Raw genomic sequence first — 24845 nt, 5'->3', positions numbered from 1 at the left:
ATCTCCTGATCAGAACAGGGCTGCACAGCCCCAGTCCCAAAAGAGCTCAAGAGAGCTACTCAGTGTTTTGGGGTGCCCCACAGGACCCCCATCAGGGGCTGGATGTTCCTTCCACAATCCTTCAGTGCACAGATATTAGCATACCTAATATGCGGGGAAGGCAAGGAAAGCGGGGAAATTCAAACTTTCAGTTAGTGAAGAGGCTGCTTGTCTGCTTCCTTGCTAGTCCAACAGTTAGAGAGCTGGGAGAGAGACCTGGGACTGCCTGGTATTGTCATTTTAAAATGTAAAATTTAATTTAAAAGCTGTTTGTTTGGGGTTAGTGCTTGGGTGAAAAGGTGATCCATTTGAGTTGAAACCTGCTTGTGTAGAAATGTGCATACCAGTACTTGCTTTAAAAGCTGCTTGGGAAGCCGTTCAGACCAGCGCTGATCAGCTGTTAAGTGGGGAGAGGGGAGGGGAAAGGAGCAGGAGCAGGAGTGGAGAAGAGCACAAAATGGCTGCCATCTGCCAGCTGCCTGCTGGCTTTTAGCTGTTTGGGGCTCTTTGTTGGCTGTTCTGGGGTCTACCAAGGCACTGTGAATAGCCAGGCTCAGTCTACAGTACCTGGTAAGTGACTTTCTTTTAAGTTTTTTAAGTTTCTGACCTTTCCCCCCCTCCATAAAAATGAATTAATTAGTTTTCAATGCATTTCTATGGGAAATTTGGATTCAACTTGCAAACTTTTCAACTAGTTCTGGGCATCTAATAGAGAATGTATTTCCAAAGGGTGTTGCAGCAAGGAAACTAACTGTGCCTTGTGACTTCTAACTGGATTACAGTACCTGCTCCCTGATTTCAGCTACAGTGGGGTCTTGACTTACGAACTTAATCCTTATTGGAAGGCGGTTCATAGGTCGAAAAGTTCGTATGTCGAATCTGCATTTCCCATAGGAATGCATTGAAAACCATTTAATCCGTATCTGCTCTTTTCCGTCCATAGAAACTAATGGGAAGCTGCTATTCCGCCTTCTGCCACTAGAGGGGGATATTTTTTTCTTTTTTTCCTTAGGTCAAGAAAAGTTCAGGAAAGGAGGGCGAGGCAGGGAACAGTTTTAAAAGTACTTTTCAAATCTTTTTTTTTCAACGAAGCCAATTTTAAAGTATGTTTTAAAGGATATTGTGCTGATTTTTTCAGCACAAAGACACACAGCCAGGCTTTTTAGGTGCTTAGAAAGCCTCCTCAAGCCTCTTCAGAGCCAGCCGATCAGCTGTTAGGTGGGGAGAGGAGGGGGCAGGAGCAGAGAAAAGCACAAAATGGCTGCCAGGCTCCCTTCTGGGTGTCGGCTTTTATCTGTTTGCTGTTCTTTTTCCAGCAGTTCGAGGGCTACCAAGGCCTGGTAAGTGACTTTCTTTTATTTATTTTTAAGTTTCTGACCTTTTTTCCCCCTCCAGAAGCCTCTAAGGGGAGGGGGCACTTTTTTCCTGTTCATAAATCGAGGGAAGTTCATATGTTGAGTATGTAATTTCCTATCGGGCTGGTTAGTAAATTGAAAAGTTCGTATGTAGAACCGTTCGTAAGTCGAGACCCCACTGTACTATAGTTTGTATTCAGTTTTTTTGGCTCATCAAGAACACTGTTCATGGCTTTGTGTGGCCTAACCTGTTGCGCCTTGCATGCTATAAACTTTCAATTATGTCAGAAAATGGAGATATGGTCTTATGCTGAGCATGTGCTACTGCTAGTGAATGGGATCAGGTTAAGCTTTGTGTTGCTGTTCTTTTGCATAACCTAAAGTAAATAAGGAAAACCAGCTGTTAGATAGTTTAATTCCACTATTTATCCTCGACACAACTAAAAGGGACCTCTCAATGCAGTGCCAAATCAGACAAACCATTTCTAACTTAATATAGGCTTAAGCTGTAGCCGGGCAGAGTTGCACAACAATCTCATCTATCATTGAGACATTTCTATAAGCATGGGGAGAAGGTGGATGAAAGGAAATGTAAAATATAGGTAGAGTGGTATAGGTCTTATCACTGGTTGATAATGGTCTATATGTACTTGAATTAAATTTATGGTACACAAATTTATGGTACATAAACTAGAGTACACAAAGCTTTAAGTCTCTCCATTTGTTAATGACAGTGGTAATGGTTCTTAATGCCACTGTTGACTGCTGTTCACTTTACATGGTTCAAATGTTATTCTGTTATAGTTTATTAAATATTTTATTACACTATTTGGTTCAGAATATATTTTCCCTATTTTCCTCCTCTAAAAATTATGTGCGTCTTAAGGTCAGATGCGTCTTATGGAGCAAAAAATACAGTACATTCTTTTCATTTCATACATTCATGTCCTACACATAACACATTTTTCTATCTAGAGCCAAGGTCCACAAGTGCAGCTCATGCATTACATGTTGCCCCAAGGTCTGTTTGTGTCTTCAAATTCCCTATCTGCAATGCTTCCAGCTATAAAACTGGGGAGGGCTACTGTTTCAGAAACAGTGGTTTACAAGTAAAGTAGTACTACACAGGCCCTCAGTTGTAGCCATTCAAAACTGGAAGTGCCAGAATGAGAACTTGCTATTTTTCTCTTCACACTTTTTTATAGTGCGGCCCTTTGATGAATCCTGGGCATGGAAATTTTTTCTTGGACTCTTCAAAGCTGCTTTGTGATTCAGAGAAAGAACTGATTAAAAGCAGCACAAATTGGAGTGTAGAAGAAGCAACAAGAGGTTACAATGCAGTCAGAGAGGGATATACAGTTATTGTGGGAAAAGTGTGTCATGACAAGGAGGCTTAGTGGTATGTATAAATGTTCCCTCTGTGTTCAGGTTTCTGTTAGAAATCTGCTTTGCTCCTTTTTAAACAGGTTCATTCTCTTCATGTGCCTCCTTATCTACATGATGGGTGGTTGGTTGCTTCGGACAGCACAGCTTGTTTACAGCAAATGTTCTGGGTAGAAGCTCACAATTACCCACCCAGTGATACGAGTACCCAAGCTCCGGAATGGTGTTTGCACTTAGATATTTAGTTTTGTTACCATTGTGCCAACGAGTGAGATGCTCTGCTAGCATTTTGCAAATTAATGAGATGTAGGTGTAAGGGAAGACATGACTAATAAGCATTTGCCATTAATTGCAATGCTGTCAGATGGTATATAAAGCCTGTCTGCCTCTATTCAGTGAGTCACAGCCTAGGTCTGGAAGGTGGTGCACATCCACTGATTCTAGGGGTTGACCATTTGCTGCTCTTTTGGGCTGCCCAGCAAGCAGATGGGTCATAAAGTTAATCCTTCTATGTAATGAGCTGTTTTACTTTTCTTTTGTGTATGTGTGCATGTGTATATATTCCACCGTCTATTTAATGAAACTTTTAACTTTAATCTGTTTCACAGTTCCAACTGCTACACAGAAGTTATGTATTATAAATGGGGCTTACATGTCCACACAACATATATCTAGATCAGCTGTTTCATTTATGTTTCTGTAGGGGAAGGGGAGGATTAATAATGGTGCAACAAAGCTAGTTAAGACCTGTCATAGGTCTTAACTGGCAGGTTGCTCTGTTGTGCTTTTCAGCTGTGTTGTCCGCTTTATTTTGCATAAATAGCTGGTGTGAGGTGGGATTTACATGTGTAACAGTTGCTCAATCACTTGCTTTATGGATATGACCCAAACTATACCATTACCAGCTTTTGCAGCCAACTACCTAAGTGGCACTTCTGGTCTCCTGATCATCAGACCAAATCAGTACCGCATTTCCCCGAAAATAAGACAGGTTTCTTATATCAATTTTTGCTCTAAAAACACATTAGGGTTTATTATCAGGGGATGTTTTATTTTATAGTCATGTCATCTTCTGGTTGCTGCACAATGGTGGAGGGCGGGGTTTCACTTAACTAGGGCTTATATTTTTAGGTAGGGCTTATATTACGACATCCTGAAAAATCATACTAGGGCTTATTTTCAGGTTGGGACTTATTTTCGGGAAAACATGGTAGCTGCCTGGCTAGGGCATCTGAGCAGGTGGCCGCATCATTTTTAGGTGTATGAAACTGGTGTAAGGTCATTATTTTAATGGATGGCAAAGACAGAACTCTCCTACCCCTGTCCTCTTGTCCACTATTCCCAAGACAGCACAAGAAATGAGAAGGGGTTGGAGTGGACAGAGGTGGGTTGGAAGGGTAGAAAAATGGAACTTAGTGGGTGTGGCACTGTCAGCAATAGGTTTTGAGGAAATTATATGGCAGGAAAAATCAAGTATGAAGTTTGACTGGGTAATATAGAACATGCAAAATGCCAATGTATTGTACTGCTCAAATATGGTATTAAGGAAGTACACCAAATGGGCACATTTTCCCAACTAGGAGCTACCTGAGCTACTAGATGGCTCATATCCTAGCTGAGTGGACAGACAGCTGTTTAGACAAGCTGACATTGCTTATCCATGGGAAAGCCAAAACCTGTGGGAAAATTCTGCCTAAAAGTTCTAGCTGCATTCTGTTCCAGTGACGTGCACACACTCCTGGCAGGAGCAGCAGCTGCCAGCGGGCAGGGTAACTCCTCATTCTGCCTTTTCACGTAAAGGTAGAGCATGAGATCAAAGAGTTTCCTCAGCCAATCCTGGTTACGATTAGATAACTACTACCCTATCTGAATTCTCACAACTTACTATGTAATCATGCTAAGTTAATAAAAAGAGTTATCAGGGCATTGCCTTGAGGCTCCGCTGGCTCGGACATCCATTGTCGACTCCTTTGTACTTTCTCTAAGGCTAATTGCTTTCCTTTGTTCCGTGATCACCCACAAAAACCCAGTGTCATTACTGTTTTAAGACACACTCAATGTATAAAACAGAGATTTCCCTCATGTTTAGGAGGACATCTCCAAAACACATAGTCACCTGTCTTTTACAAACAGGGACAAATCTCTGCTGTGAAAAATATTGGGTGAGAAATATCTAATGTGATGTGACTTATTTACAAATGTTTTGCTTATGCTTTGATAGAATTGTTAAACAATTTGTATAACAATAGAGTTTGCTTTTAAGTGACTAAATGAGTCATCTAAAATAGTTTTTACTATAGAGAACTTGTTTGCTTTGTATTTTTAAATCACTAGGCTTCACCTATATAATACAGAAACTCTTATTTAATAGAATCAAGGTTTATTTTTTAACATAGAAAAAAGTATTATTTACACATATGAACTAGAGAAATCTGTAATAAAAAGCTGTGAAAGCACATACTCTTGTAATTTTTACATATATTCCAAGTATATTTTATATTTTTGGCTTTTAGTTATTCAGTTGTTTACTTGCTAAATAAACCTTTTAAAGAAGAAAAGGATTCATTTTTGAACTCATAAGACAAGAATAATACATGCCATTCAGGAATGAACATTTAAAATAAATATAACAATATAACGTATCTTCTGAGACCATAAATTCCTTGTCAGCTGTGTAAAGGACACAAATCTATGGGTCATCCATAAAGAGCCCGTTGACCAGGAGCTTTATTGGGGATATTCAGATTTTCCTGCATGGAAACTGACAGTATGGAATTTCTATATAGCACCTGCATAGCATTGGCAACTCAGACCATGGTGGGGATGACCTCTATATGTGAATTGGGTGAGCATCGTGTAGCAGTTTAAACTGCAGTGATGCAACAGAGAGTGAAACTAGGAGAAAAAGCAAGTCATGCAATGTTTTGAATAGGCTTTACAGCAATACACCATCATCTGGATTTTTTCAGTATATGCAAACCAGTCAGGTCCACGTTTAATAATACTCTGCACCCACCCTTGCTCAAAAAGAGCATTCCATTTCCAAGTACAGTACTAACTTAGATGGTGGTAAAACCACAGCTATCTGTAGTGTAGTGACAAAGAGAAATAAAAGTATTTTACTACAGTTACCTCTCACTCCCATTTGCCACTACAAAGGGAGGGGAAGGATAGGCAATAAAGAGAGGCTTTTGTCTACATTTCTCCAGAGTGCAGAGGAAACAGGATCCCTTCTTCTGCCGAATAACAGCATGCCATGCTGGAGCTCAAGTTTGCTCACCTTAGAATGTGGAGTCCTTAACTGCATGGGCTTGTGCCTTAAGGGAGAACAAGGTTTGTGTGCACTGAGTTAGTCCTCAATTATCCCTGATAATTGATAATTAATTTGTAGACACAGAAATAGTGAAGAGATGAGAAATTTTTGTTTGTTCTGGACTACAACTTCCCAAATCCCATAATCAACGTGGCCATCTTGACTGGGATTCTGGGAGCTGTAGTTCAAAACCTCCAACCGTTTTCCATCTCTAAAGCTGCAAGTTTGCTCTCTCATACATGCAAGAAACTGCCACATCAGAGTGAAAGCTACTACCATTTAGGGGGCCAATCTCTAGTGAAACACATTACTGTTTAAAGCAGGGGTCTCAAACATGCGGCCCGGGGGCCATTTGTGGCCCGCCGGATGATAGTTTGTGGCCCCCAACTTGCCTGCCCCCCAGCACCCACACGTCCTCTGCTATCAAGAGTCAAAAAAAGCCTCGCCTCACTCGCCAGCTCTCTCCCAAGACAGCGCCTCTTGCACCCTCCATCCGGAACTGCAGCCTGCCAGACAGCCTGCTTGGCAAATGAGGCGTGCTGCCGGCCCTTTTCCCCGAGCGCCCTAGCCACCGCTGAGCGATGCCTGAAGCCAGTAGCCGCCTCAGTGCCTGGCAGTGCTTCCTCCTCCTCCTCTTCGTCCTGCTTCAACCACCTCGGCTTTGGAGGCTGCCTGGGCTCAACTCGCAAAGTTTGCTCCTCTGTCATGGTGGGGGTACCTGCTGCTGCTGAGTGCGCATTTTTTGAGGGGGGCCCTCAGAGGAAGGTTGCCGGACCTCTGTGCATTTGTGTGCATGCGTGTGTGCACGCACCTGTGGGGCCCCTGCCCCATTCTGTTTAATTTTGCGGATACTGGTGGAGGCGTTTCTCCTTTGGCAAGGCAAATTCTGTGAGGGTTTCTTTAAAATGTTATGTCGTGCCCTCCTTCCCCCGGCTAGGTCACCGGCACTCCCTCCCTTCTCCACTTCTTCGTCCTGCTGCTGGTGGTGGTAGTGAAGAAGGAGCTGGAGGGGGTCGTGGCCAGCGACGAGGGCTCATGTACCCCTCCTCCTCCTCCTCCTCCTCGGAGCCCCAGCCGGGCTAAAGAAACTCCTGGGTGGTTTCCTCAGGCTCTTGCTCCGCTTGGTGGAAAATCTGATGCGGCCGAGCCTCACCCAGACTCTGCCTCCAGCGGCCCCCAGGTAAATTGAGTTTGAGACCCCTGGTTTAAAGCTTCTTAATTAATCTATCCATATACACACTTCAGTGAACAATTTGGTACTTATTGAGTGAACCCAAATAAAAATGTACATAAACTAAGTGGCTGTTATCATATACTGCAGCTTGTTGCTACCAGTCTGATTATCAATCAATCCAGCGAAAGGAAATTTTAGAGCAATGATTTGTAAGTGCGCTCTATGATATCAAACGTCAAGTCTGATCTTTGCACACAATGACTTATGACACCTTCTGACAAGGGAAAAAGGATATTGGCTTGAAAGTGTAACATTATGGATGCTACATGTAATTTCTTTGCAGGAAACACTGTGCTATTTATACTGAGCAAGAAATTTAGTGCTAGAGTAAAGTAATACCCAGCAAAATTAGAGATGGTGAATGTTCTAAAAGCATCACTTTGTGTCACCATCATCTGCTTTTAGGAAGGAAATCAAGGTCATACATAACCCACCTCAAATAACATTTCCTGGCATTTTTGTACTTTATACAGGAGTATTTACTAAACTAATACATAGAAAAAGAACAAAAGGGGTTTTTTAAGTGAGAGGATCATTTATTTATAAAGGGGCTGAATAGAAATGATGTCATAATGGCACATGTTTTCAAAGTAATGTCTTACATTCCAATATTTTTTTCCTCTGTGTTAAGGTGATTTCCACTCCTGTGATCTTAAGTCACTTTCCTCTTTCCTGCTTCCATCATTCATTTTTGCCAACAACACAAAACATTTAAAATTGCAAGTATTTTTGGTGAAGTGCATCACACTTCACAGCATATTAAGTTAAATTAAGCAGGGTTTCTAACAAATGGTTTTCGCCTTTTAAGATATTTCAGCAGTAGCTGAGTCCCCCCCACCAAAAGAAGTAGAAATAAAGGCATTCAGATAAATCCTTTCTTCTTTGAGTTTGTTGAGAAAAACTCCCAACCCTCTGTTTTAGTTGCCTGTGGAAACTGCATGTTTGCTTAAGAAAGCTTTCAGAGATACAGCATTATCCTGGAAAGCAGGGAAGGATATTAACATCAAGACAGAGCACTACTGTACAGCACCAGACTACACTAACCAGTAAAGCAAAGAGATCTATATCTGTTGTCTTGTCCACCCCCCTTTCTGATCCCCAAGGTTCATGTTTATGACATTTCTAACATCTGCTACAAATGCTGAGGTAAGTCAGGCACAACCTTATTACTTCCAATCTTATGCTCCATTCATCCATGGGGCTTTTCTGTGCCACAAGTATGTCAAGGAACTCCTAGATCTACATGAAGGAAGATGAAATCCATGTAGTTCAGATATTCACAGTGCCTAAAGCATGTCACAGTTTTAAAATCATTTAAAACTCCTCTCCTTTTTGTTATTATCTGTTATTCTAAAAGAGACTGCATCCAAAAGTTTGTTCCGATGTTTCTAAAGCTTTCATGTCGAGTAAAATTTAGCTGATCATATGCAATGGCTGAAATCCTATTGCTAGTGTAAGAATATTTGTAACATTTAGTCTATTCCTAACCAGGAACTAAAAAGTCCCCACCGCAGTTCTTGGGGGCATGCACACATGCATCAAGCTGTGATGTGTGTGCACCCTCAAGAATTGAGGCAGAGAGGTTTTATTTGCCAGCTAGGAATGGGCTAAGTTTTCTTACACTCAGGAACAGGTTTTCAGTCAGTATTGTAAAGGAATCATCTCTGTATGTTTAATAAAAAACTGTAGAAACAGTTTAATAAAAACTGTGACCTCAGCAATTTTTCATTTTAAAACTAGCATTTTAATGTAGACAGAGTTTTCAGTGACAACTTGACAAAGCATATTACTATATTCAAAATATAATAAAATGTAGCCATGTTCAAGCATTTACACACTTTCAAAAACTGACAGAGCAAAGAAAGGAATAATACAGATTCTGCAAGTCAAGGGGGAAAGTAGAAATATAGCTACTGGCATGGCACCAAACAGGAATGCACTACCCTGTTTCCCCAAAAATAAGATCTAACCTGAAAATAAGCCCTAGCATGATTTTTCAGGATGCTCGTAATATAAGCCCTACCCCAAAAATAAGCCCCAGTTAAGTGAAACCTCACCCTCCACAATTGTGCAGCAACCAGAAGAAGATGACATGTCTGTATTTGAATAAATGTAGATTGTTGTAGATGAAACAAAATAAAACATCCCCTGAAAATAAGCCCTAATGTGTATTTTGGAGCAAAAATTAATATAAGACCCTGTCTTATTTTTGGGGAAACACAGTAAATAGTTGTGCTAGAAATGCAGATAAAGATATCATATTCCAAGCATGAACATAAAGATATCATACTGCAACTAACGCCTACAACTTGCCATTGTCATAAATTATTGTCACTTTGCTCTCCCCTTCTAACTCCTTGATGCATGGCATAGGTTTTTAAGTCCCATAAACATAGTTACATCATCTGCTTTCTGTCATTTATGAAATTTGGCTTTGTATTTGCAGCATCATATATGAGTGCCTTCTGTTTGGCAAGAAAATAATCCAACAATCCTTGATTAGAAACATACAAATGGTCCATTATACAGCAGCTGCACTATGTATTTTACTATGTGAGAGATATGGCAAGCAGGAAGCATCCACTGTCTTTTCTTTGTACACTTCTCTCTTCAACATTGCTAGGGTACTTAAACCTCTGTGTACTTAAAAATCCATGCATAAGTCTTATGCTCTCCCAAACATTTAAGTAACACACACATGAACATACACACAGGCACACACTCTCTCTCTCACTCATGGGGAAAATGGAGGTGCCATTTCTCCTCCTCCCCCAGCAGAGCAGTGCATTGGTGTGACTTTCCCTGACTCGTGTCAGCCTCCCAGCTTGCCCCAGAATCCTCCCTAGCCACTGTGTAGAGTTGCCATGCTAGGAGAGGGGACCACCTAGGCCACCGCCATCAGACTGGGGCTGCACCCAAGAACAGGGCCGTTGGTCCTTGGAAATTTCTCTGGCAACTTCCTGGAGATGAATAGCAGCACATAATTTATTGAACACTTGTTTACTGAATTTTTATTATTTAAATTATTCGTTTATTTCATTAAATGATTGATTTATTGGTTGGTTGATTGATTGACTGATTGATTGATGGAAAAGAATCTGTGTATAACCAAAAGAGTACTGTTCAGGCCCATGAAATTCAAGAGAGAACAGTGATTTTGGGGTAAGACTCTTCCAGGTGAAATTCTGTTCTATCATCCCTAATCAACGAACTGCACATTAGTTCTTTGAACCATTCTATCATATACTCGAAGGCTTTCACAGCTGGGAACTGATGGTTGTTGTAGGTTTTTGAGGTTGTTTGGTCATGTTCTAGAGGGTTTTTTTCCTAATGTTTCGCCACTCTCTGTGGCCGGCATCTTCAGAGGCAGAGTTCTAACTCCTGTCCTCTAAAGATGCTGGCCACAGAGGCTGGCAAAATGTTAAGAAGAAAAACCTCCAGAACATGGCCACACAGTCTGAAAAACCTACAACCACCATTCTATCATACTTTCATTGCTATATTCCTAGCTTTCAAATTATCAGAGCAGGAACGTAAATTCTTACTCCTGTTCTCAGGTGAAAGGACTACAGCAGCACTCTACTTGCTAACAAGGGTGGTGAGAAATTCCTTGGTGCTCAGAATCATGTTTTTGCACAAATATTTATACAGAACGGACAAATACTTGTGCATATTGCCCAAACAAAGATGACTGAAGCTTTATGTAACAGTCTTAAGCACTAGAGGTGATGTTTAATAATCTTCTTCTTATTAATGCTTAATAATCTTCCAATTTAGCTGTGCTTGTTCTTTAAGTGTTTCATTTCTAAAACAGAAAGGACTAGAGACATTTTTGGCAAATTACAAAAACGGGGGGAGATACTTTCGCAAGTACTCTCTCCATCTCTAAATTAAAGACTAAGAAGGATCCAGAGGAAATTTAGTACATTGTTACAGCAAGCAAGACTGTCAGTTCACCAGTCCTATCTCATTCCCCACTTACAAATCTCTCACCCATAAACATCCTTGCCTTCTTGTGAGGGGGTTGGAATGGCTGGTGCCCCAAGCAGGCCATCTGATTTCATCCAGCGCCTGCTGGACACAGAGACCATCAGACCTCAGGTGGGTGCTGGGATCGGCTGGCCTGCCTAGGAAGAGGAAGCAGCTACAGGGGGATAAACTCCAGGGCTTGAACCAGGTTGGGCTGTCTGAACAATGGTGGTATAAAGACAGAGTTGGGAGAGATAAGGCAGAAGCCAAGGTGGGTGATTCAGGAGAGGAGGAATACTACAGAAAAACTGGTATCTACCTATCTGCCACTAGGATGTACAAATACATCCAAGTGGAGTGCAGGTCCCTAAGAGTTCCGCAAGAGCCCGCACTATTCCAATATATCGAAGACATTGGCTAAGGTGCCCAGACCACAGTCAGCAAGTTCCTCCACCACAACAACTATGCCTATGCAGATTCTGACCCCTGCATGCCAAAGAAGCGTGGGAGGTGCCAGAAATAGTGCCTAGACAAATGCCTGCTGAACCTGCAGGAGACGTCCGTCTAGAGCTAAAACAAGGGTGTGGGAAGAGTGACAGGCACTCCTTGAAAGATTTGTACAGCCACAAGAACTGTTGGCAGCTCCTCAATTCCTATTCTGCCTGTCCCCAGTGAAGGCAACTGGGGAACAGGAAGAGACTGAGTTTATGAGGGGAACAGTGAATTTAAAAAGCTGTTTTGGGTCCCTTGTTGGGAGAAATGTGGCATCGGCGGCATCATCATCATCATCATCATCATCATCATCATCATCATCATCATCATCATCATCATCATCATCATCATCATAAGATGCCCTCTCCTGAGAACAGGACTCAAAGGGAGGGAATTGCTTTTGAAGGAACCAGTGCGTCTCGACTTATGAACCTAATCTGCATTAGAAGGCAGTTCGTAGATCGAAAAGTTTGTATGTCGAATCTGCATTTCCCATAGGAATGCATTGAAAACCATTTAATCTGTATCTGCTCTTTTTCGTCCATAGAAACTAATAGGAAGCTGCTATTCCGCCTTCTGCCACTAGAGGGGGATATTTTTTTCTGTTTTTCTTAGGTCAAGAAAAGTTCAGGAAAGGAGGGGGGAGGCAGGGAACAGTTTTAAAAGCACTTTTGAAATCTTTTTTTTCCAATGAAGCCAATTTTAAACCATGTTTTAAAGCATGTTGTGCTGATTTTTTCAGCACAAAGACACACAGGCAGGCTTTTTAGGTGCTGAGCAAGCCTCCCCAAGCCTCTTCAGAACCAGCCGATCAGCTGTTAGGCGGGGAGAGGAGGGTGCAGGAGCAGAGAAAAGCACTCCTGCCTCTCTCCCAATAAAGTCAGAGATGCCTCAACCTTCCAGTCTGAAGCTCATAAATATCCACATGGGGGAGGGGTTGCCCACTTCCTCTACTCTTGGAGCAGGTGATCACACCTCCCCTCATGTTATGTCTAATTAACCAACTTCAAAGCTACTGAATACTGGACTCTGTGATGGTATCTCTCTCATGTCTGCCCGCTAACCCTCTTCCTGGCTCACATACAGGAACCTTTTAGATACGATCATATCTTCCTACAATCTTCTACAATGATGGTGGGAATTAGCTATTTTGCCATTTAGAGCATGTGTATTTTTATTAGATGTTACTAGAAAATGTTTTTTCTTAAATATTACACTTTAAAAAGCATATTACTAATATAATTTTAAAATTTGATTATTACTGAAGATATACCACAAAGAAGAGCAGTCATACCTTACAATTTTAGAAATATCAGTAGGTTTTGTAAATTATATTTTAAGAATTCTTACATTTTTTCCCTATTACCCAGATAGGGAAACTTATAATGAAGGCTAATAAATGAAGTGGGGCAATCAATCAAAATTTTGAAGAAGATGCCAAAACTGAACTGAGTATAATTAACCCAAGGTTCTCATAAGATGCAATTCTGCAACAAGCCAATTATTGTTTCCTGGTATTCCAGATGCTCTTTTATCTATTCTTAATGGAATGAGTGGGAAGCCAAAAGCTCCTACTTTAAAGTCTATATATTTTAAATAAAAGTTAACACAGTTTTAAAAAAAACTCCTATTTATGAATATTGGGTCCAACATAGATATATCTTCAGGAAAACACTGGTAGTCTTTGTAGATAACACGCATCTAGAAGATAATGGCAGGAACAGGAAATGAGAATCCTGCAAAAGCAAATAAAGAATTCTGCCTAATTTAGCAGTGTATTTTCTTAGTAAGATTACAAAGACAAGAATGATAGCCATCTTTACAAGGAAAAGGTATTTGAATTGATACTACATAGTGTGCAATTTGAGCAGAAAACAACATATGGACATATGACAGTAAATGCCAAGCATCTCTAGGCAGGCTAGGAAAGAACTCTGCCTGAAGCTCTGGAGAGCTGCTATCAGTATGACCAATGTTGTGATCTTTTTCTTTATTCATATCAGAGCAGTGAACAATTTAAAAGTATGGACATATGTGAAATATAGGTAAAAATTTAAAACAAACTAAAATAGTAAAATAATTAGACTGCTTTTGAACAGAAGTAGGCTACTTCAATAGTGTTTTCTTGGCCATTTACTATCTCTCCTTTTTGACACTTGGTGAGGCATAAATTGCCTGCACATAAATGATGCATTGATTGAATTTCTCCACAGTCATAGAAAAGTTGTCCTGTATCCAAGTAGCTGAATTTTACTTGTTTGTTCTTTGGTCTTCCTCCTTTGCTTCAGAGTCCATTAAGTGACCTCCAGATGGTCCAGCAAAAGTCTTGTCCTGATGGACAATTCTAAGACTGTTTCATGCTGGCCCAATTTTTAAGAAGAAACACAAAACACTGCCACAATTGCTGAACTGAAAATGGTCCAGGAACAGTTTTATTAATCCCATCCATTAGATATTCCAAGGACAGGAAACAAGTGTCTCGCCAGATTTTGTTGGGTTGCAATTCTCATCATACCTAGTTAGCAGAATTAGTGGTGAGGGACGATGGGAGTTTCAGTCAAACGACATCTGAACAGTTGTAAGTCCTCTATCCATAAATTATTGAATATTGTCAGCACATGTGAGCTGTGAAAGTAACGTTCCTGGTTTGCTCCAAGCTGCAGCTTCCCGAAATAAAACCAGCAGCATTGATACTGCCATTTTAACAGGAATAATTGGCCATTGAATGACAGCTACTTAGTTTTCATTCATTCAAAACAGTTCTGTAGAAACGGAAAATATAGCATATTATTCTCAAAACAATCTGCTTCAGTTTCTGGCAGAGAATTTTAGGATGAAACATGATGCATTTTACCATCTCTTCTACAAAAGCCATTGGTAGGAGGGGGGGGATTCAAAATGCTCTAAAAGTTTGCTGACCATGTCGATGGATTATAAAAGAGCCATTTCATTTCTTACTGTTCATCAAAAACATGGACATAGGCTTTATTTTTCCTTCAAAGTGAAACATTAATAGACCAAGACCTCTGGAACACATTTAATTAGTGGTTATTATTTTGGTTTTTATTTTAATACGAAGCATCCTCATTTGCAAATCAGAATACAATCATGTTTTGCACCTCCCAGAATTTTGCAAGGCAGTCCACTGATTTTAAAAATGCATTAAAAATACATAGAGAAATTTTATGCATGAAAACAGCATACCAGAAGGCATACGTTCTGGAAACTTTGAAAAAAGATTTGTGTATTAGAGAAAATAGGATATGAAAATGTAATGCCCATAAAAATGTTGGCACAAATGCTTGCAGTTTTAAAAAAACTGACAATATCAATACAAACAGATGTAGAAGCAGGATGGAACACATGTCTGCTTGACCAAATGTTATAGACAACGTAACAGATCTGTCCATCTCCTGGAGAGATCAAAGTCTATACATAAAAAAAAACATAGCTAAAATCACAAATAATCAATATCTGACAAATTACAATAAAAAACAATGGAAAGAAATAATCATCATGGGAACACAGCGCTCCTATATGGAGAGCCACTCTCCTTTCCCTCTAATCACAGGCAGTTCATGGAAGCCTGGACCTTCATTGAAGAACTCTGTGCTTCCTTATTTTCTGTACATAGCACTTCTCTGCTAGTACACAGCTCTGCCCCAAGTGTTAGGGCAGCTCAACGCACTTTTTATTTATACACAATTAACAGAGTTATCCGATTGCAGCACAGTACTTAGTAAATGGGTAGCAAAAAAACATATAATGTGCTGTCAAGTTGTGGCCCCTTTCAAATATACTGCCCCCCATATGGCCCCTACTGAGAATGGCTGGTTTATAGGAACACCCGGTAATAGACCTAATTTCCCATGGATATGGGGGTTCTACTGTATCTCGTAAGCAGAAGATGCCTTCTGGCTCACAATAAATCCTGAATGCTACAAAAATAAGTACAAGGAAACGGTCTTATACTGGCTCAGATCATTGAACTGTCCAGCCAAATACTGCCAACTCTGACTGGCAGCAGCTCTCCTAGGTGTAAGACAGGATCCTTTCTGGTGATTTCTAGTACTCCAAGTTGATGTCCAAGTAGCAACCAAGCCCAAGCATATCCAAGATGAGACAAGGTCAAGTGTGTGTTTAGGATTGCAAACTGTGGCCCTTTAGATGTTCTTTGACTGCAATTTTCATTACATGGGCTGGAATCTGAACGGGAAAACACATTAAGGTTTAACACAATTTCCTCTTTGCTAAAAATTATCATTGGATACAGTATCAACTCAGTCTCCCATGTCCCCAAAGATTTTGCTCCCGAGTCCAGGAAAAATAAGTAGTTTTAAAACCAGTGTCGTTTTAATTAGGAGCAAGGCACAGAAATAAACAGGGCTGACCCAGGATATATTGCTGCCTTAGGGAAAAGATGTGACATATCCCTGTATTTTGTATCCAGACTAAGAACTGAATTTTACTGAAGCACACATGATAAGACAGTGTTATTCATTACCTGGACCACGCGCCTAATGGCGTGCGAAATTCTCAAATACTCTAACTCTATCTCCGATCCTAATTTGGTAAATAGAAATCACCTGAGCAAAGGCAGAGTCTCAGCTCTAAAGGAGGATGAGCAGGAGAGTGTGTCTAATGGCATGTGAAACTCTCTAATCCTACTTTTTACCCAAATTTGGTAAATAGGAAAACCAACTAACATCTCGTACACCTGGGGGGAGTATACTTTTAAAGGTCAGATCATTCCTCCACACTGTTAAAGATCAGGCCAGGTAGGTGGGGCTCGTCAGCCCTGGAAGGCAGCCCATCTAGGAGAAGGAAAACTCCGACTTTAAACCTCCATTGCCTTGTGGCTATATCCACTTATGGAAAGGGCTTCAGGAGATAACCTCGAGGCAAAATCCAGAGCCGGAGTCCCGGAGGCACTTTGTGTCACTCTGCCAACTCCTGCGACGTTGCTGGAACCAGTTGTATTGGCTCTTGCCTCTCCACTGGACCATTTCAGTGATGTGGAGAGGGGGGATTTGCTGCTTGGGTAACAGCCTATCCTCCATATTATTTTACCCAGGCTTCGTGCTCTGGAGAGGACACTCCACCTTCGCATACAGCGTCGAAACAACACGGGAAGTAGCAGTTACCGGTTATAAGTCTTTGCTCAATTGGCGTAGAGCAGGACGCCAGGGGCTACTTCTGACAGTGGGAGAGGTCATTGCACCTCAATAGGTAGATACCGCCCGCCTTAAGCTGGGCAGCCCCCAGCCAGTAAGGTGCTACCTCGCCACGGTCTGTTAACTTCACGGGGTGCGTGGGGTTTAGGGTCAAACCCGACAAGCAGATCGATAACCGTGCACCATGCAACAATCGTAAGAAAATTTCTGCCCTTAAGCTGGGCACCTGGAATGTACGGACAATGACCCCTGGCTTTCCTGACTACGGCTTTCCTAACGACCTGCAAGAAATAGACGATGTGCGCAAGACAGCTGTCATTGACATGGAACTGAGTAGACTGCAGATGGACATTGTTGCCTTACAAGAGACAAGACTGCCAGACTCAGGATCTGTCAAAGAAAAAAACGTCTCATTCTTCTGGCAGGGAAAACCATCGAATGAGACCAGGGAATATGGTGTTGGCTTTGCAGTCAGAAATACTCTTCTGAGATGCATTGTTCCACCTACTGTGGGGAGTGAAAGAATCCTGTCTCTGCAGCTCCACTCATCAGCAAGACCAGTAACCCTCATTAGCGCATATGCACCAACACTGTCATCCACTCCAGAAGTGAAAGACAAATTCTATGATGATCTGGCAGCTACTATCCAAAAAGTCCGTGAAAGAGAGGCACTGTTCATTCTTGGAGACTTTAACGCTAGAGTTGGTGCTGATCACAATTCTTGGCCCACTTGTCTAGGCCATTTTGGCATTGGAAAGATGAATGAAAATGGCCAACGCTTGCTGGAGTTTTGCTGCTATTATGGTCTTTGTGTCAGCAACACATTCTTTAACACGAAACTGCAACACAGAGTTTCCTGGAGGCATCCAAGATCCAAGCATTGGCATCAGCTCGATCTAATCCTCACTAGACGTTCCAGCCTTCCTAGTATTACGATCACACGCAGTTACCAGAGTGCTGATTGTGATACTGATCACTCCCTGGTGTGTAGTAGAGTAAAACTACGAACAAAGAGAGTATATCACATGAAAAAGGAAGGAAGACCACGTATTGACATCAGCAAGACTTGCGATCAAAGAAAAGTGAAGGAATTTGCCCAAGCACTTGAGGAAGTCCTTCCAGGTCCGGCTAATGCAAATGCACCTGAACGATGGGAACACTTCAAGAACACTGTCTATAACACCGCCTTGTCCACCTTTGGCAAGAAGACCAAAAAGATGGCTGACTGGTTCGAAGCCCATTCAGAGGAGTTAATGCCAGCCATCGAGGATAAGAGAAGAGCTCTAGCAGCATACAAAGCCTGTCCTAGCAAGTACAACTTGCAAGCTCTTCGAGCTGCTCGCAGGCTGCCAGGAGATGCTCCAACAATTATTGGCTCCAGCTCTGCTCTCAGATACAGTTAGCAGCGGACACAGGTAACATCAAGGGAATGTATGACGGTATCAAGCAGTTTTTAGGTCCAATACAGAAGAAATCTGCTCCCCTGAAGTCTGCTACAGGTGTGCTCATCCAGGACCGAGCACAGCAGATGGAACACTGGGTACAGCACTACTCTGAACTATATTCCAGAGAGAATGTAGTAACCGAAGAAGCATTAAATAACATTGAGTGCCTGCCTGTCTTGGAAGAGCTGGACAGCGAACCAACCCTAGCAGAAATAAAAGCGGCCTTGGACTCCCTTGCCTCCGGCAAGGCACCTGGAAAGGATAACATCCCCGCTGAAGTGCTGAAATGCTGTAAGGAGATCATCACCTCCGAACTGTATGAAGTCTTTTGTCTCTGCTGGAGGGAAGGTGGAGTACCACAGGACATGGAAGGATGCAAACATTATCACATTGTACAAGAACAAAGGAGACAGGGGTGACTGCAATAACTACTGTGGCATCTCTCTTCTTAGCGTTGTAGGGAAGCTGCTTGCCCGTGTTGTGCTGAAGAGGCTCCAGGGTGTTGCAGATAGAGTCTATCCAGAATCACAGTGCGGATTTCAAGCTAATAGATCCACCACTGACATGGTATTTTTCCTCCGACAGCTGCAGGAGAAATGTAGGGAACAACAACAGCCACTCTTAGTGGCCTTCATAGACCTTACAAAAGCATTTGATCTGGTTAGCAGGGATGGCCTTTTTAAAATACTTCCCAAGATTGGATGTCCACCTCGTCTCCTTAACATCATCAGATCTTTCCATGAGGGAATGAAAGGCACTGTAGTTTTTGACGGCTCAACATCAGACCCCTTTGACATCCAAAGCGGAGTGAAACAGGGCTGTGTCTTCGCATCAACACTTTTTGGGATCTTTTTTGCTGTCATGCTGAAGCATGCCTTTGGAGCTGTAACCGAGGGCGTCTATCTCCGGACTAGATCAGACGGAAAGCTCTTTAATCTCTCTAGATTGAGAGCGAAGACCAAAGTCCAACTGAAATGCATGCGGGACTTCCTCTTCGCAGATGATGCAGCCATTGTTGCCCACTCTGCTGAAGACCTCCAACAACTCATGAATCATTTCAGCAAGGCCTGCCAAGACTTTGGACTAACAATCAGCCTGAAGAAAACACAAGTCATGGGCCAGGGCATGGACTCACCTCCCTCTATTACCATCTCCACACAAGAATTGGAGGTTGTTCATGACTTTGTGTACCTGGGCTCAACCATCTCTGACACTCTCTCTCTAGATGTCGAGCTGGATAAACGCATTGGCAAAGCAGTTACCATGTTCTCTAGACACACAAAGAGAGTATGGCTCAATAAGAAGCTGACGACACATACGAAGATCCAGGTTTATAGAGCCTGTGTTCTAAGCACACTGCTGTACTGCAGTGAGTCATGGACCCTTTGTGCACAGCAGGAGAGGAAGCTGAACACCTTCCATATGCGTTGCCTCCGACGGATTTTTGGCATCACCTGGCAGGACAAACTTCCAAACAGAGCAGTCCTAGAACGAGCTGGAATTTTCAGCATGAACACATTACTGAAACAGCGACGTCTACGTTGGCTCGGGCACGTCGTGAGAATGGCTGATGGTCGGATTCCAAAGGATCTCCTCTATGGAGAATTAGTGCAGGGAAAGCGCCCCAGAGGGAGACCACAACTGCGATACAAGGACATCTGCAAGCGAGATCTGAAGGCCTTAGGAATAGACCTCAACAGATGGGAAAACCTGACATCTGAGCATTCAGCCTGGAGGCAGGCGGTGCATCACGGCCTCTCCCAATTTGAAGAGACCCTTGTCCAGCAGGCCGAGGCAAAGAGGAAGTCACAAAAGCAGCAAAACCAGGGAGCCGGACAGGGGACAGACTGGATTTGTCTTCAGTGTGGAAGGGACTGTCACTCTCGAATTGGCCTTCTCAGCCACACTAGGTGCTGTTCCAAGCCCTCCATACAGAGCACGCTACCATAGTCTTTCAAGAATGAAGGATGCCTAATTCATTACAGCAGTGATATCAGGCTAGATTAGGGTGTATTGGTTTCGTAGCATACCTACTTTATTCTCTAATACTTCCCAGCTTCTGCTGCCTGAGGAGGCAGCCTCAGTCATTCTAATGTTAAGGATGGTCAAACTTTTGCTTATTTCTTGCAAAGAGACAGAACAGATTCTGCCATCTTCCTTTCACTTCCCTAAGCACCTCCTCATACAATAGGAGGCAGCTATTTCAACAGGCCTAGGGTCAATGTTCTGCTCCATGCTGTACATCACCCCGCTCCCAGATGCATCAAAAACTGCCAACAATTGAAAAGGGAAGTGATCTGAAACTGAAGTCACTTCCATTTTAAGAACAGACTGCCCATTTATTTATTTGGCCAAGCACTCCTAAGCCTGGCTTTCTACTAATTAATTGCTCACTAAAATCAGCTCCATCCAGAATGAATAATTTGCTTTTCCTTTCGCTTCTTGAAGTTCTTTCCCTCTCCCTAAGGAATTCCTGAAATTAGCCCTACCTGACTAATCTCCTCTAAACCCTTTCTCACAGTGGAGTTCTATCTGTCAGTTAAACCGTCCCCCCCCTTCTCTACACTCTGTCTTGATTGTTCACTTCTTTGCCGGGTGATGATAGGCTGGGAAGCCTTCAGAAGGCTGAATTTCATAGTTAAAATTAAGCATGTCAATGTCTCAAGAACCATACAGTTCCTACATTCCATACACCTCAGAAGTTACATTTTCATACCAACACTACATTTATTTGACATTAATATGTAAGTTTCAACTAAGACCGAGTTCCTTCCCTATGTAGTTGTATTGTACTAACAAATTATACTGTACGTCAATTTCTTCTCAATCCAATATTGTTTCATTTCTTTTCCTTGAAACACAGTTCCTATTTTTGTGCCCACCCACTCAATATGGAGTAGATATTCAGCAAACATTCAGCACTAGGATTTGTGGCACTACAAACTCCCTGGACAGTAAGGAGGCAAAAGCTCCCACTTGAACCTATACATACATAGAAATATCCCTAGTGTAACCTGTTCAGGCCATTTACAATGATTAAGGCCTGAGTTTTGTCTTTTGTTAATCCATCTGGACAACAGATGTGGTATTTAAAGCTCTCCTGTTTCTGATTATGGGCTGGTGAATATTGTGAATTGACACAATAGGCTGACTGCCTGGCCCTTGGTAATATACAGTCTTATACACAGCCTTCTATCTAGTTTAGTTATGCAAACACTTACAAGAAAAGGAAACTGATTTAGGACTTTTAACCAAATTATTGAGGCTGGAGGCTTTGAAAAGAGGGTATAACATTTGCATCAGTCAAGAACAGAGCTTGACAAGCCTCTATTGAGTCCATTAAAAGAAGGAATAGTGCCTGAATTTCAAGCTTCAAGGCCGCTAATTACCTCATGCTTAAATTTTAACTATGAAATTCAGATAAATTGCTGCACTAAAGCCTCAGAAGAACCCCTGATTTGTGCTGGTGAAACTAAAATTAAGTGATGCTGATCCTAGTTGAGACATTCACTCATCCTTTAGAGAATTAATTTCGAACCCCCTTCTAAGCATTATGTAAGGCTTATTTAGACTTTATCGATAAAACTATTTTAAATTATATTAGCCAAAGAGCAATGCAGCTGTTACACTTCAGAAGAGAACTGGCATACCTGTAGTTACCATAGTTGATTAAATCCCTGATTACTGTATTTTTAGCAATTTAATTGCAATTTTTGTAATTGTTTTAATTACCATGTTGAACATTTCTTTTCAGATAGGACATTAGTCATAAATAAATTGCAAGCAAGTAAGTATAAACTGGCTGAGTGTTAAGAGACTGTCTGATCCATCACCTTCAACAGCTACATATGAAGTGGGTGGTTGGGTTGCCTATATGAAAACTGAACTCATTCTTTCACCAGTGTGAATGAACTCAGCTGGAACCTCACAGAATTTCAGTGTCAGAATGGAATATATTATTGATGCATGACATAAGAGGTAAAAGAATAACCAATTCCTCTGACAAGTGCCGATGAAGAATCTGCAGTTCTTTAAAGTGAAGTGAAAGCTGCTCTGAAAGCACTAGGAAGACATAAATCACTAGAGGTAAGTAGAACTATTTCAAGCCATAGATACTGAAGCTGCCAAAATCCTAATAAGAATGTGCTGACAAATATGGAAAACAGATTGGCAACGTTCAATATACAATTCAATCCCCTATAAGGAGATGCCAAGGAGTTCAGTATCTACAGGACCATTGCTTTAATTTCCCATGCAAGCAAAGTGATGTGGCAACAAAGGCTTTCACCTTATATGGAGCGAGAAATGCCTGATGTTCAAGCAGGATTCTAACAAGGAAGAGGCACTTGAGGTCGTATTGCAAATATCTACTTGCTACTGAAGAGCACCAAAAAAATTCCAAGTAAGAGATGCTTTATAAACTAAAACAAAGCCTTTGACTCTGTGAATTATCAGAAACTATAGATTGCTCTGAAATAAATGGGTGTGTCTCATCACTTGCTTGTCCTCATATGTGACCTATATTGTGGACAAGAAGCTAAGTTAGGGCAGAATACGGAGAATAGTTTCCTACAGGCAAAGGTTTCACACAAGGGAATATTTTATCCCCTTATCTGTTCAATCTGAACACAGAACATATCATATAGAAATCTGATTCAGATGAAAGAGGAATAAAACTTGGTTGAAGAAACATCAATAAATTAAGATATGCAGATGACACTATCTTACTGGCAGAAAGCAGCAATGACTTGAAGTGATTTCTGATGAAAGTGAAAGAAGAAAGTGCCAGAGCAGGTCAGCAGTTGAATATAAAGAAGTCAAAAATTATGGCTACAGAAAAATTACACAGCTTCAAAGCTGACAGTGAAGAAATTGAAATAGTGAAAGATTTTGTATACCTTGGTTCAATCATCAATCGAAATCAAGACTGCAACCAAGAAATCAGAAGAAGACTGAGACTTGGAAGGGCGACAATGAAAGAATTAGAAAAGATCATCAAGTGTAAGGATGTGTGACTGGAGACAAAGATCAAGATCATCCACACTCTTGTATTTCTGACTGCCATGTATGGGTGTGAAAGCTGGACAGTAAAGAAAGTTGACAGAAAAAAACTGATTCATTTGAAATGTGGTGGTGGAGGAGAACTTTGCAGATATCCTAGACTGCCGGAAAGACAAACAAGTGGGTCCTACAGCAAATCTCTTAAAATATTTTGACACAGAGTGACTAACAGCCACATAACAGCTGTTCTTGCTTCTGTCCTCACTCAACAACCATGCTACAGATCATGAGCTCATCTTCTGGGATCTTCTAGCACTGGGTAATTCTATATGAGGGAAGTTTCTGTTGAGATTTGTTTATAGTGTATATATTCTGAAACATGTTTCAAAAAGCCAGGACATTCATTTCTTCAAAATACTTATGTTTTTTGAATGTAGGATACTGTGCTTCTGTATTTATGATTCCAAATGCCAAGAAACAGCCCAATATTGTTGCACAATATCATGCCCACATTGCCAACAGGAAAAATTATGCCAAACTTTACATAGCAAAGGACAGCCTGAATGCTGACAACACCAGCGCAGTTAAGATGGTCTACACTACAGAATAACCTCTTGAGCTCACTACCTTTCACAGTTGTGCAGCCAGGACAATTGCTTTGTATTTGTCTGAGAAATTGTTAACTAATGAGAAAAGGAGTCAGCTTCTGAGATTTTTCCTTACTTGGCTTCTCTTTCTGCACACAAGAGGGTATCCTCTGGACCTTTTTGACTGCTGCCATTGGTGTTGTCAACATCCAGGCTGGCCTTTGCTATGTAAAGCTTGATTATCCCTTTTTCCTGCTGGCAGAGAGGCATGATATTGTGCAGCAATATCAGGATGTTTCTTGGTGCTTTGAATCATGGATACAGAAGCTCAATATCCCACATTCAAAAACTGAGGGTTTTTGAAGAATTGAATTAATAGGAAAGGATTATATTCATAACCACCACTGTGTTGACTTAAATATTATACATGCAGTCAGTCTGAAAATGTTCTGTTTAACTAATTGCTAAAGATGACAAATGTTCAAAATAAACAAAACTGTTCTGCCATATAAAACATTCATATTTTATCCAGTTTCTACCATGCAGCAGTAGCTTTCCCATGCCAATATTATCTTGGGCTATTTATCTAGTTACAAACTTCTACAGACATGAAATATTTTAAGAAGTCCTCTGAAAATGGCCTGAGGTAATTTCAAACTTAACAGACCCTGTCCCACCAGAGCTCATTACAGTGAATTTTATAACAAAGTACCCTCTACTTAATTTTCAGAGTTTAGCCAAGCGTACTAGAAATGCAGCTGCATTAAGTGCAATTAATGGTATAATAAAAGCAGTAGAGGGCTGTTTAATACTCAAAAACCAGCAGTAAACAGTGGCTTCATGTTCTCTAACA

At 41.4% G+C, this 24845-nt stretch overlaps 1 protein-coding gene across 20 annotated transcripts in view; it reads right to left on the bottom strand.

The window, feature by feature from the left end:
* The window catches only part of NPAS3 (neuronal PAS domain protein 3), a 932663-nt gene that overhangs the window by 475497 nt on the left and 432321 nt on the right, over nt 1–24845 (bottom strand). The window lies entirely within an intron of this gene.

This window comes from Pogona vitticeps, chromosome 1 (assembly GCF_051106095.1).
Source record: "Pogona vitticeps strain Pit_001003342236 chromosome 1, PviZW2.1, whole genome shotgun sequence".
In the NCBI taxonomy this organism is placed as follows: domain Eukaryota; kingdom Metazoa; phylum Chordata; class Lepidosauria; order Squamata; family Agamidae; genus Pogona; species Pogona vitticeps.
The sequence above is the reverse complement of the archived record's forward strand: the minus strand, read 5'-3'. Positions and strand labels throughout refer to the sequence as shown.